Source organism: Rattus norvegicus, chromosome 7 (assembly GCF_021556685.1).
Source record: "Rattus norvegicus strain SHRSP/BbbUtx chromosome 7, alternate assembly SHRSP_T2T, whole genome shotgun sequence".
NCBI lineage: Eukaryota > Metazoa > Chordata > Mammalia > Rodentia > Muridae > Rattus > Rattus norvegicus.
Window position 1 is genome coordinate 110,481,814 of NC_141540.1, and position 13,963 is coordinate 110,495,776.

A 13,963-nucleotide genomic window follows, 5' to 3' on the forward strand; every position below is an offset into this window, starting at 1 on the left:
TTGAAATTCTGTAACTGTAGCAACTTTGTCCAGATCAGGCCCTCCTCACAGTAGATTCTATACAGTAAACACTGGTCCTACAGTGAGTGCAAACCCTAAACATAGACTGTACCTGTTGGAATGGAGCGTCCAGGCATATGCGTGGATATGGTCCCCTCCAGCTGTGAGGGACTACGTGGGTTCTCTTGCCTGTAAACTCTGATGCTGGGTACAGTTTTCATCTTTGCTCACGACATACTGCTGAGTGTATAACCGGTAACAAGTGGCCTGCAGACTTTGGCTGACAAGTGGTCTTTTTCTAAAAGGGGACGCATTGTTCTTCCTGTTCATACCATTAGTACTGGGGAAAATCACTCCCACAGTTTGTTGAAAGTGACAGGCAAAAGCTTCATGAGAATTGTTCGACAGCTCCTCCTGAAGTGTCCTCCTGTAAAGAACAAGGAGTAGTGTTCCAGAAGAAGTCATTTGTCCAAGATAACACCATAAATTGAATGTGGAAATGGGCCTTGAGTCGGATCTTCTAACACAAGGGCTGCTCTTTACAACTAGGCGTGTCTCGGCTTTGTTTTGTAAATGTCCATTTCAGTTTTTGGTATGAAGTGCCCTCGAGAAGCACATGTATCTCCCCCCTCATAACACTGGCTGAGTGTACAGTTTATGTCTGACCCTTTGTTCCTAAGGCCTGCACACACTGTGCCATTAAGAAAGGAGAGCAAATAACAAAGAGATTGATCACTGCTCAGCCACTCAATGGGTGGGAAGGGTTCCTTTCGAGCTTCACTGTACTCTTCAGTCAGTACTAGTCTCTTACATAGCTACTGTATATCACTGTAGAGTCCAGTGCTGCTGTCTCTTTTTGCTTCAGCTGGAAGTGTTCTAGAGAGTGTGCTAGTACTTTTTTATGCCCTTTTGTATACGTACTTCTAGTTAGTACACAGTTTTGTTTATTTAAGAAAAGTTTCATATATTTTGATTATATTCTTTCCAAAGTCCTCCCAAACCCTCAGTGACCTACCCACTTAACTTCATATTCCCTCTCCCTCTCCTCCCTCTCCCTCTCCTTCTCCTCCTTCTCTCTCAAACTGCAGATCAAAACAAACAAAAATTCAGTTAAAAAAAAAAGCAACATGAAACAAAAAGTGCAAGCATATGCTCAAACACGTGCGTGCGCGCACACACACACACACACACACACACACACACACACACACTAAAAACAGACTCCTTTTTGTGTTGGCCAACTATCTGGTTGATAGACTCAGGGACACTGGATTGGGAACTGATTTCCCTTTCCCAGCAGGTATTAATTGCATGATCTTCTTGATATAAAGAAGATTTATATCTGCATGATATAAATAGGACTGTGTGTCCACCTCCCCTCTTTAGTGCTGAGATTGTCTCTGCTTTAAATCGGTCTTCTGTATGCTGCCATGCTGTCTGTGAGTTCATTTGTATAGCAGTCCTTTTGTGTCTGGAGGATACTGTTTCCTAGGAGTCGTCTACCATCTCTGACTCTTACCAGCTTTCTACCTCCTCTAACACAGATCCCTGAGCCTAGCTGGGAGGGTTTGATGAAGAGATCCTATTTAGGAATGAGTGTTTCAAAGCCTCTCATTCTCTGAACTTTGTCCATCTTAATCCATATCTACTTAATCTCTGTCTTAATCCATATCTACTGCAAGGAGCTCCTCTGATGAGGGTTGAATGATGCACCAGTCCATAGCTCTAGCCGTATGTCAGTAGGCATCATTTTATTGCTATGTTCCTTGGCAAACAATAGTGGTAGGTGTCCCCTAGGGCCCATGACCTATCGAGTCTCAGGTTCTTGGCCACTTAACCAGTGTCAAGCATTGATTTCATGTCATGCAGTGACTTTGTTTTATTTTTAGTTGATAATATAGTTACATAATTTCTCTTTCCCCCTTCCTTGCTCCAACTCATCCCATACACCCCTTCTTGCTCTCTTTCAAATTGATAGCCTCTTTCTTCATTAATTGTTTTTATATACATATGTGAACATGTCTGTATGTACACACACACACACACACACACACACACACACACACATTTCTGAATATAGCCTGCTCAGTCTAATATTTCTTATATGTTTTCAGGGCTATTAGTTTGGTATAAGATAACCACTTGATGTGCTGTTCCCGGGGAAATGTAGTTTGTTTGTATAGGGTTGAGTCTTCATGGTATTCTTCCCTGTCCCTTCATGTTGGCCTGTCTTCGTTTGACTCATGTTTACATTGTCATGTTGCTGAGATCTTATGGGATTAGCTTCTGACAGTTCAGAAACTCCCTGACCCTCTGGCACTTACACTATTTCCACCGCATCGTCTGCTGTGTAGAAGTTGTTTTGTACATATAGCCCTGTGGGACTAGGCTTCACAGCTCTGCATTTTGATTGATTACAGTTTTCTGTAATAGTCGCCATGTGTTGCTAAGAGAAATTTCCTTGATAAAGGGTGAGAACTACTCTTTATCTTTCGGAATAAGGACAAGTTTTTAGAGTATAGTTAGGGATTATGCTGATTTAATAAAGTAGTGTTTGTAGATTTTTGTAGATTCTTCTCCAAGATCCATGACTTCTCTAGCCCAGGTAGTTTGCTAGGCTTCTAGTGCCAGTCATACTTTCTTTCTTATTAAGTATGTGTTAAGTCCACTTGGAGAGCTGTTGGTGACTGCCAAGGTGTGAGTGGCAGTATTGCACACTTAGGGTTATTATACCATACTGGTCATTAGTGTAGTTTATAGGCATCATATCTGGGTAGCAGTATTGATTGTATATTTCCCTTAGAAGTTTGCATGGCACCTTCTGGTCATTTCTAGTTCTGGTCATTTCCAACTGGCACTGGGTCAGTTCCAGTTCAGGGGCCATTGGGTCACACGGTGGACATTATAGTCAACTAAAAAATGATTGGTTGCTCCCATAACATTGTGCCACTAGTACAACAGTGTATTTTTGTAAGGTTGCTGTAGGTGACAGAGATTGTAACCAGGTGATACTGATGATTGATTATCTTTCTCCTCTGGTGGCAAAATCTTATAGCATCATGAACATTAATGAATAGAAGTAAAGCTTGGTCACCAGCTGGATTTCTCCATTTTCAATGATATGTGTAACTGTTGATAGCAATAAAGCCTTACATCAGGTTATGGAGCGGAACCAATAATTTTGGCAGTAGTCTCTGATATTTTGGGGTTTCCATGGGGATCTTTGACCAGTGAATCAACAAGATGCAACTCATTCTTGACACCAGAAGTTTTACTTGATGGTATAAAATGTCTAGTTGGGGCATTGTCTTTTCTATTATTTGGTGACTATTTTCATTTCTTTCATATATGTATATATTTTAGGAAACACCTGCAGTGTTAGGTTTCCATAGTGGCTTTTCAAAAGGCCATTATTATCAATTCTCACTCCTGTGTTTCCTCCTTTAGCCTGCCCTGCCACTCCCCTTCCCCATTTAAGCTTTGTGTTCTATCTTCTGCCTTACCTCTTTGCTTAACTCTGTGTCCTCGATCCCTTCCTTGAAAGATCCCCTTTCTCCCTGTACCTCCCATCCCTGATTTAGCTACCTAACATCTGTGGTTGTTTATTTTGAAACACATACCTGAAGTTTAAAAACTAACTAATTCACATTTGAGAGAAAATTGCCAATATCTGTCCTTTTAGGTCTGAGTTTCTTTACTCAGGATAATCTTCTCTTTGATAACCTGTAAGTTTCATAATCTTATTTTTCATAACAGTTGAAATAATATTCCATTGTATAAGTATACCACAATATATTTATTCATTCAATGCTTGATTGGTATCTAAGCTGTTTTCCAGTTTCTGGCTATTATGAATAGAGCCCCAGTCAGCGTGGGTGAGAAAAGGTGTAGAGTCTTTGGGGTTATGCCCAAGAGTTGTATAACTGGATCCTGAGGGAGATCTATCTCACCCTCCAGAGGAATCACCATATTGGTTTCCATAGTGGCTCTACAAGTTTACAGTCCCACCAACAATGGATGGATGTTCCCCTTACTCTACATCCTCACCAGAATGAGATGTCATTCGTTTTATTGATCTTGGCCATTCTGACTGGGACAAAATGAAATCTCAAAGTAGCTGTGGTTTCCATTTCATATTGAACATTTAGAAATGTGTTTCTCGGCAGTTTGGTTCGTTTTATCTTCTGAGAACTCTGTCTAGTTCTGTACCTTGTTTTTGAACTGGGTCATTTCCTTGATGTTTAGGTTTTTTGTTTGTTTGGGTGTTTGTGGTTGTTTGTTTTAGTTCTTTATATGTTCCAGATACAAGTATACATGTCTCTTGCATGTTTGGTAAACATCTTTTCACATTCTTTAGGCTACTGCTTGCTTGAACGGTGTTCTTTATTGTTCAGAAGACTTATCATCATAGCATCCCATTTGTTAACTGTTGGTCTTAGTGTGTGTGTGTTATCATTATCCTATTCTTTTTCTGGGCTGGCGAGTTCAAGCTTATTTTCCACTTTCTGTTCTATCAGATCCAGTACATCGGTTTTATATCGACGTCTTTGATCCATTTGGGGTTTTTTTTTTTTTTTTTTTTGGTAAGATAATCAACATTGGCCATCCAATTTGATGGACCCAATTGAACAAATTGTCTTTCTTCCAGTGTGTGTTCTTGGCTTCTTTGTCAAAAATCAGGTGTCCATAGGTCCATAAGCGTTTGCCCTTATATGAGTCTTCAGTGACATTCCATTGATCAACATGTCTGCTTTATGCTAGTACTGTGCAGTCTTTATTACTGTAGCTCTATAGTACAGCTTGACACCAGGGATGGTGATACTTCCAGCAGTCTTTCATTATTCAGAGTGTTTCTACCTATCTGGAATCCATTCATTCATTCATTCATTCATTCTCTCTCTCCATATATATATATATATATATATGTATATATATATATATATATATCCTTTCTTAATTTCTTTCTTTTTTAATTCTGTTAAGTACTGTGTTAAAATTTTGATGGAGATTGTACTGTATCTGTATCTGAAGATTTCTTTTGGTGGATGACCATTTCACTGTATTAATTCTGTTGATCCTTGGGCATGTGATATATTTCCATCTTCTGACATATTCTTCAATATCTTACGATTTTTATTATACAAATTTTTTACTTGCTTAGTTAAGAGTTATCTCAGGGCTTTTGCTTTAGTTTTTGTTTTGTTTTGAGGCTATCAAGAAAGGTACTATTTCCCAGATTTCTCAATCTATTTGCTTTTGCCTATAGGAAGGTTGCTGATTTTTTTTGTGTGTGTATTGTTTTTTGTTTGTTCGTTTGTTTTTGTATCCTCCAATTTTGTTAAGTGTGTTTGTTACCTATAAAAGTTTAGAGGTGAAGTTTTTAGGTTCTTCATGTATAAAATCACTTCATGTATAAAATCACGCAATCTGTACAACCTATAAATAAAAATACTTGGACTTTTTCCTTTCCTATTTGAATTTTCGTGACTCCTTCCAGTTATCTTATTGCTCTGGCTAACATTTCACGTCTTTCAATGAATAGGTGTGGAGAGAGTGGAAATCCTTGCTTTGTTCTTGCTCTGAACTTTAATCATGAAAGGGCGTTGGATTGTGTCAAAGGTCTTTTCTCCATCTAATGAGGTAGCTATATGTAATTCTTTCAGTTTGTTTTATATGGATGTATGTTGAGTCATTCCTGCATATGTGGGATGAAGTCTACTTGATTACGGTAGATATTTTTGATGTATTCTCGGATGTGGTTTGTAAATATTTTATTGAGAATTTTACATATATGTTCATGAGAGAAATTGTTCCATGCTTTTCTTTTCCATTAGTTCTTTGTGTGGTTTTGGTGTTCACGTAACAGTGGCTTTGTAAAAAGAACTAGGGAGCCTTTCTGCAGTTTCTGTTTTTCGGACTAACTTGACAAATATTGGTGATTTTCTTTGACGGTTTGGTAGTCCTGTGACTCCATCTGGCCCTAGGATTCCTTGGGTTGCGAGATTTTTAATGACTGCTTCTATTTCACTAGGGATTATGGACCTGTTTAAATTGTTTGTTCTTTTTGACTTGATTTAATATTGGTAAATGGTATACAATTAAGAAATCACCCATTTGTTTTAGGTTTTCCAGTTCAGTAGAATTCAGACTTTTAAAATGTGTCATTATGTCTCTTGTAATGTCCTGCTTCCTTCTCTAATTTTAATTTAGTTCTTATCTCTCATCATTTGGTTAATTGGGACAAGAGTTTGTCAATACTGGTTTTTTTCCTCCCTCAAAAAAATCAACACTTCATTTTATTGATCCGTGGTTTTTGTTTGTCTATCTTGTCTGTTTACTTGATTTTCTTTCATTGATTTTTCTTCCCCAGTTTGGGTATTTCTTTCCATCTACTCATTTTGATATTATGTTTTCTTGTTTTTGTAGAGATTTCAAGTGTGTCATTGTTACCAATATAAAATCTCTCCAGCTTTTTCTTTAATGTACACATTTAATGCTATGATCTAGTGTCTCACAACTAATTCCCTTGTGTTCTATGGGTTTGGGTAGGCTGTGTTTTCATTTTCATTCCATTCTTAAAAGGTTTTCACTTTCTCTTGCTTCCTGCCCTGTTTTAATGCTGATCCATTCGTGAGTTCATCTACTTTCAACTGTTTCTATTACTGTTTATATCTAGCTTTAATCTATGGGGTCAACTATGATGTGTGGCATTACTTCATTTTCTTGTATATGTTGAGAGTTATATTGTGTCCTAATATGTGGTCAGTTTTGAAGAAGGTTTCATGGGGCTGCTAAGAAGCAAGCATGTTCTTTAATGTTTGGATAGAATGCTCTGTAGATGTTTTTATAACATTATTATGGGTCCAGCATGTCTCTGTTTAGTTCTTGTCTTGAAGGACCTGCCTGGCAAGAGTGGACTGTCAAAGTCACCGACTATCACTGTGTTAGAGTCAGTATGATTTTACTTTCAGTAGTGTTTCCTTTATGAACTTGGGTGCTTTTATGTTTGATGCATAAATGTTTAAATCCTAATATCCCTTGGTAGATTTTTTTTAACCTTTGATGAGTATGTACTGACCTCTCTTTTTGATTAGTTTTAGTGTGCAATTTGTTTTGCTAGGTATTGAAATAGCTATATCTATTTGCTTCTTGGTTCCATTCGTTTGGAATATTTTTTTCATAGTTTTATCCTGAGTTGATGTCTACCTTGATGTTAAGGTGTGTTTCTTGGATGCGGCAGAAGGACAGATCCTATTTTTGCATGAATTCTGTTAGTCTGTGTCTTTTTATTGAGGAACTGAGACCATTAATAATGAGGGTTATCAACAAACAGCATTTATTAATTCCTGGTATTTTGTTGTTATGGTGTGAGATTCCACCCTTTATGACTAACTGTTCTGGGTTACTTACTTACTGTGTCTTCATGGCTATCATTAACCTTCTCTTTAAACTGAAGTTTTCCTTTAATTACCCTCTATAGAGTTGAACTGGTGGACAGATTTGTTTTTATTGTGAAATGTTTTACTTTTTCTCTTGATGTGATTGCTAGCTCGGCTGGTTATAGTAGCTGGGCTGGCATTTGTAGTCTCACAAGCTTGTAGAACATCCAGGCCCTGGCTCCTGGAGTCTCCTTTGAAATTTCTATATGAATTGGCCTTTTTCTCTAGGAACTTCTAATACTCTTTCTTTGTCCTATACATTTGATATTTTTATTTTTATGAGCTGATTTAATACTCTTTCTAGTCTATTTGATGGTCTGTATGTTTCTTGTATCAGGATAGAGGCATCTATTTAGGTTGGGGAACTTTTCTTCTAAGATTTTCTTTAAAATGTTTTTCTGTGCCGTTGACCTGGGTGCTTTTTTTCTTCCACTATCTCTTATTTGGTCTTTTCAAATTTTGTGCATGGAATTTTTTTAAATTTAATTTTATTAGATTTAGCATTTTCTTGTGATGGAACCATCCATTTCTTCTATTTCATCTTCAAGACCTGAAATTTTCTGTTCTATGTCTTGTACTCTATTAGTGAGGCTTGTCTCTGAGGTTTTGGTCTGACAGACTTGAGTTGTTCATTTCCAGTTTTACCCCAGTCTAGGTTTCCTTAGTAATTTCATATTTTGTTTGTTTTGTTAAATTCTATTTTATGTCTTAAATTAATTTTTTATTGAATTGTTTGTGCTTTCATGGTTTTCTTTAAGGGATCTATTCATATCCTCTTTAGGATCCTTGCTGCTTGAAGTCCTTGTCTGTGCTTCAGCTGAATTACTTTTCTCAGAACACATTACAATAGGGCTGTTGTTTCTGAAGGAGACATGTTGCCTTGGTTGTTCATCTTTGTGTCTTTTGACCTGTGATCGAGGCATTTGGAGTTCTGATCTTCGAATTGTTTCTTAGTGTAGATTTGTGGCCAAGATCTGTAGTCTATTGTATTGTTTCTACCACTCTGGGTCATAGCCAAGTGTCACTATATGTACCTGCTAGAGTCTGGGCCTTAGCTAGTATGGCACCTGTGAGTCCTTGGTAGACAGAGCAGTTCTGTGGGTCAACAAGAGTCACAGAGGCATGGCAATGGGTTAGGAGTAAAGTCTGAAAGGAGCAGAGGGAAGAACTAGGGGGATTCTGGGTCTGCACCAAGAGGCCATGTCCCAAGGGACAGGAAGTGACTTTCCTATGTTTTGATTTTGGTTGTTCATGGGCACCAGTCCCATCCTACACAGTTACCAGTAGGTAATAGAGGAGAAAACACACACATCACTCTTCTTTTTGGTGTACCACCATGCAAGATTCAAGGCCAGATGATCTGTGTTCCTTCAGTTGCCATAAAGACCCAGATTTAAAGCCCCTGCCTGTCCTACTGGGCAATAATGTCACAGTGAGTATCTGGTAAGCAGACAGAATGAAAATCAAGTTACTGAGAGGAGACTCTTAAGTCAAGATTGGTGTTTAAGCATTACATCACTGGCAAGAGTCAGGCCTGGGCTGCTGCAGCTTGTAATCTCATTTTAAATGTGGTGATGCAGAACTATGAAGGGAAAACATCAGTCAGGGATTCTTGGACGTCTGCCATATAATAGGCACTGCTCTTCAAGTTTGATGCCCAAAGACTGTTAACGTAGAATAATCTGTCATTGGAACACTCACTGACTGTAAGGGGGAAAATGTAAATATTTAATTATAAAGTATTATGAGAAGCCTGAGAAGTTTCATGTTTTCATTCAGAAGACTACAGAATTCCAGTTCAGAATTCATGGATATATCTGGGAAAATAAAAGATGAGGACCAGTCCCCCAGATGATAATTAGGGAAGGGACCACATACCAAAGTGATGCGGGCACATGGGACAACAAGCAGCAGCAATGTGTCTTGTGTCAGAAACACTCATAATGGAATACGGATGGAGTATTCTCTCTGGGAGCTGAAACTGAAGACGGGGAAGCAACAGGGAGCCAAGAAAATGACGTGTTTAGACTTAATTTAGAGAAATTAATTAGTCGATAGTATAGAGAAGCTGGATTGGCAGATGCTTCGTGTAGCTAGGGGCAGAATCAGTTAAGAAGCTGCAACACTATAAATTACAAGCCCTTAAGAGTCAGGAAAGACTCGATAAAGCAAACAGCTGACATGGCAGTGCAGCCACCTCTGCAGTAGGGTTTTCAGGCTACAGCTCACCTCACCCAGAGGAGCAAAGTCCCTGTGAATTGTATGTGTGCAGTGCAGAGGGAGCCAAGAGAAGTACACACTTCTTGAAGAAAACTATGGCTCAGACAATTAAGTCACTTTCCAAATATCATTCACCCCTAAAACTGAAGGCAAACATGCCCCTTGGTTTGTCTGACTGGCTGACATCTGATATGCTTATGTAGCCTACTGCTGTACAGTAAATTCAAATGAAATGGCTGTTTTGCAGAGTTGGCTTGAAGAAAAAAAATCTGTGCTCTTATGTCAGTATGCTGGGATGTAACAAAGTAGTACAATACTGTTTTCTCGTGGCTCTGAAACCGAGGCTCAGAGTCAACATGTCAGCGGGTCCTACTCCACCAAAGAGGCCTTCCTCCTTTTGATTGCAGGGTAGCTACCTTTCCCCTGTGTGAGTACATCCTTGGTGTCTCTGTGTATCCAGAATTAGTTTTAGGAGAGCAGTAATCAAATTGGATTAGAAGCTATCCCTAGGCTTCATTTCAACTTAAACTACCTCTTTAAATGTCCTGTCTCCAATCACAGTCATGAATCAGTGGTTTGGGAACCTAGAGTTTCAACATGGGATTTTCGAGGAAGGATACACAAGCTGCCACATACCACAAAGGTACATGATATATGTACAGCATGTGTCTCAGAACTTAAAAACTTAAGTATCCCTGGCATCAAGTCTGTCTCTCCCTTCTCAGTATCCCCTAAAATACTGCTGCATTCAATCTCAAGGTTGAACTTATGCCGTCATTGCATAGGTTCAGAGAGCTCTTGTCTGGAGTCTCAGGGCCTCAAAAGCATGCAGAGTCCTCTTGGCTCCTATTTCACACTCCCTCCACCTTGTTGTGACTTCAGCTGTTCTCCCTAATTGCCATTTGAACATAGATGACTCTCTGGTGTGGCTAAGTGCTTGCCTCAGGAGGCTCCTGTGGGAAAGGCTTGAGCCACAGCTGCTACTACAGCTTTTTTAATTGATGAAAGCCACTTAGGCAGTGGGGCCTCCATGAAGGACATGGATAACTGCAGGTGGGTCTATGGGAGCACCCCAATCCCAGTCTCACTCTCTGCTCCCTGCTTCTATGAGGAAGAATCCTCCTCACAAGCTACTGCTCCCTTATGTTCTGCCTATCCCAGTGCCCCAGGTGATGACTAAAAGCTCTAAAAACAGTTTGCCAAAACAAGCCTTTCTTCCTCCTAAGTTGTTTTGTCAAGAGATTAAAAGCCTAACCCATAAAGCATTGAAAAACCCTAGTATTTAATGCCCTCAGATATCTTAAGGATTGTGTCTTGAAGCATTACTTTATCAGATCTGGATTATCTTAATCAACAAAACCTCACTTAATCACATCTTTAATATACAGGCTAAGACAGCACAATTAAGAATTCAAGTCTTCCAACTTAACTCTAGTTTCCTGCAGCCTATAGCACTTGCTGCTTCTGCTGGTGGTGAGCACTGAGCCTCAGGGCCATGTGGCACCCTATGTCTGTGTCTCAGCTATCTTACCATACACAGTGAAGTTTCTGGGAAAATATTTTTAATACTTCAATAATATTCTTGAACTCTGAAACTCATTCTATGCTACCATTGTAGTTGATTGTTGCTTCCAGGTTTCCTGCTTGGTCTCCTTGTAGAGAAGGTGGGAGTGGGGAGCAGAACTTGACAATGTACCATCCTCTGGAGCTACTACAGCATGAGCTCTAAAAGCCCAACATGTGGCCTCTGCCACCTGAGACTGTTGTAGCAGGCACGTCAGCCTCCAGTAGAAGCTCTATTAAAACCATCAAAAAAGTGGTGAAGGACTTTGACTTGCTGGATGGTCGCCATTTTCTTTCTCTTAGGCAGGGCTACTCTAAGTACTACTGGCTGCCTCTCGCCCTGTTAGGGGCCACACTGCAGAGAATTGGAGAACATCACATATATTAGTGTTTTCAAGCTTCCTCTTTGATGCGTGGTCCACTGCACATGTAACACACAGACACAGAGTGGTTCCAAATTCAAACTGCTTTGATTTCTGATTCAGGGACATTGTCTGAACATTTAGAGACCTGTGCCTGAGAGGTTCAGACTCTGATAGAACTGCACTTCCCTCCTCCCGCCCACACACACACACACACACACACACACACACACACACACACACACCACTTTCAGGCAGTTGATTCAAGCTTTCTAAGCCTCTGTTTATAAGGTAGATGACTGTTTTCCCTGTGGAGGTCTGAGCCATACTGATGTGAGACAAGGAGGTAAATATGTCATTCACTCTGTGCTCTGCTCCAGGACCAGTAGGGAGAACACTAGTGCTGTCTTCCATTCACACCTCCAAGTCACCTCTCATTTCACAGGTGGATGGCTGTAGGAAGCCTGCGTTCAGAAATCTGCAAGGACCCTATAGGTAGGTGTGTCCAAGCCATGAGGGAAGAGCAGGAAGGCCTCACTTAAGACCTCCCATCTGCTCTCCTAGATTTGCCATAACGGAGAGATTGGAAGATGGGTGGGATAGAGCAAGACAAGAGGTGACATCACCACCTGTCATACCTGCTGAGTGAAGGACTCTCTCCAGAAAAGGCTTTAAAGCTTGCTAAGTCCTGACCATCTTCCTCTGTTGTATCACAGTCAAGTGTTTGTCTGGAGGTCTTAGACAGTTGCTTGTTTCTTTCAATGTTAAGCATCTTGTCTTGGAATTAGACACTGTAGTATAAAACAGTGCAGTTCATTTAATTTCACACATTTAACTAGTATGATGTCAGCACAGTTACTAAAGCGAGAAATTTGACTGGTTGTTTTAATTGTCACTTACAGCTCATTGGAAAGTTTTGATTGATCCCTGTGGGTATACAACTTCCAAGTAGCTGTGGTGATGAATATAAGCAGATAATGCATGGCCTTTGCCATTAGACCCTGGCCCTGACCTGACCTGACTTGAGCATCCAGTTTCCTCTGTTTTGCTTCCTGGAAGCCCAGCTCCCAGATGTGATCCCTTCCATTCTGAAGCAAGTCAGATTAGTTTACATCTGACATCTTACCTACACCCTTAGGACAATTTTAGTCTGTATTTCTAAGCAGCTGTGAAGTAGCCAAAGAAATATCTAGCCCTTGTAATAATCACAAATATAAATAAAAGAAAAATTATCTCAAAAGGTACACATGACCTTGAGGGAGTCCAGCAATAGCATGTAACATCTGATGAATTAAATTTCCCACTGTACCCAGGGTTTTAAATACCTTCAAGTACACATTTCGTCTTCTCCCATCTCTTCTACCACAGAGATACTTTAAATTTCTGAGAACGCTATTAATAATGGAATCCCATTGTTGGGCAGTGAACTAAGTCTAGCATTGGTCATGCAAGTTAGTTGTGTATTATTTTGTGTCACAGTGACCTAAACGGTAGACTCTTCCACTTAAGGAATCTGAGGGTTAAGAGGTTTCACAACTATTCTGGGATGGCACAACCAAAGGGACTTAGACTTAGGCTTTTGCCTAACTCTAAAACTTTTATGGAGCCAAGAAAAGTTGTATTGAAAATTGTTGACTTGTTTCATCGCAGATAGGTAGAACTGTTAGAAGCTGAGAGTGCTGGGTGGGGTTTTAAATGGCAGCTGCTATCCTATGTGCCTAGTGTCCACTTTGTGGTGGTTTCCGTCAGTATCTTTAGCACCAAGGCACATCATGATCTCTAGAACTGGCCTGTGAACGTTGAGAATAGTTTGGAACTTTTATTTTGTAAATGCCGTTTAACTTAAGATGTGACCATTTAAGCACCAAGCAAACATTCTTGTATTGATAACAGCTAGTTATGACACCAAGGAGCCCTGTTTAAATACATAGTCTAAAGTTTGTTTACCATGCTTTATAAAATTGTCGCCAAATTTGTTGTTGGTGGTGGTGGGTGATGGTCATAGTGATTGATAGTGGCTGTGTTTGTGATGATGACTATGATTGTGATGTTGGCTGTGATTGTGATGGTGGTGGTGATGGTGGTGATGGTGATGGTGGTGGTGGTGGTGGTGGTGATAGTGGTGGTGGTGGTGGTGGTGGTGATGGTGGTGGTGGTGGTGGTGGTGGTGATGATGGTGGTGGTGGTGATGGTGATGGTGGTGATGGTGGTGGTGATGGTGGTGGTGGTGGTGGTGGTGGTGGTGATGGTGGTGGTGGTGATGGTGGTGGTGGTGGTGATGATGGTGGTGGTGGTGGTGATGGTGGTGGTGGTGGTGGTGGTGGTGATGATGATGGTGGTGGTGATTGATGGTGGTGGTGATGGTGGTGGTGGTGATGG

At 40.1% G+C, this 13,963-nt stretch overlaps 1 protein-coding gene across 4 annotated transcripts in view; it reads left to right on the top strand.

The window, feature by feature from the left end:
- Nucleotides 1–13,963, top strand: part of Khdrbs3 (KH RNA binding domain containing, signal transduction associated 3) — a 150,815-nt gene that overhangs the window by 107,022 nt on the left and 29,830 nt on the right. The window lies entirely within an intron of this gene.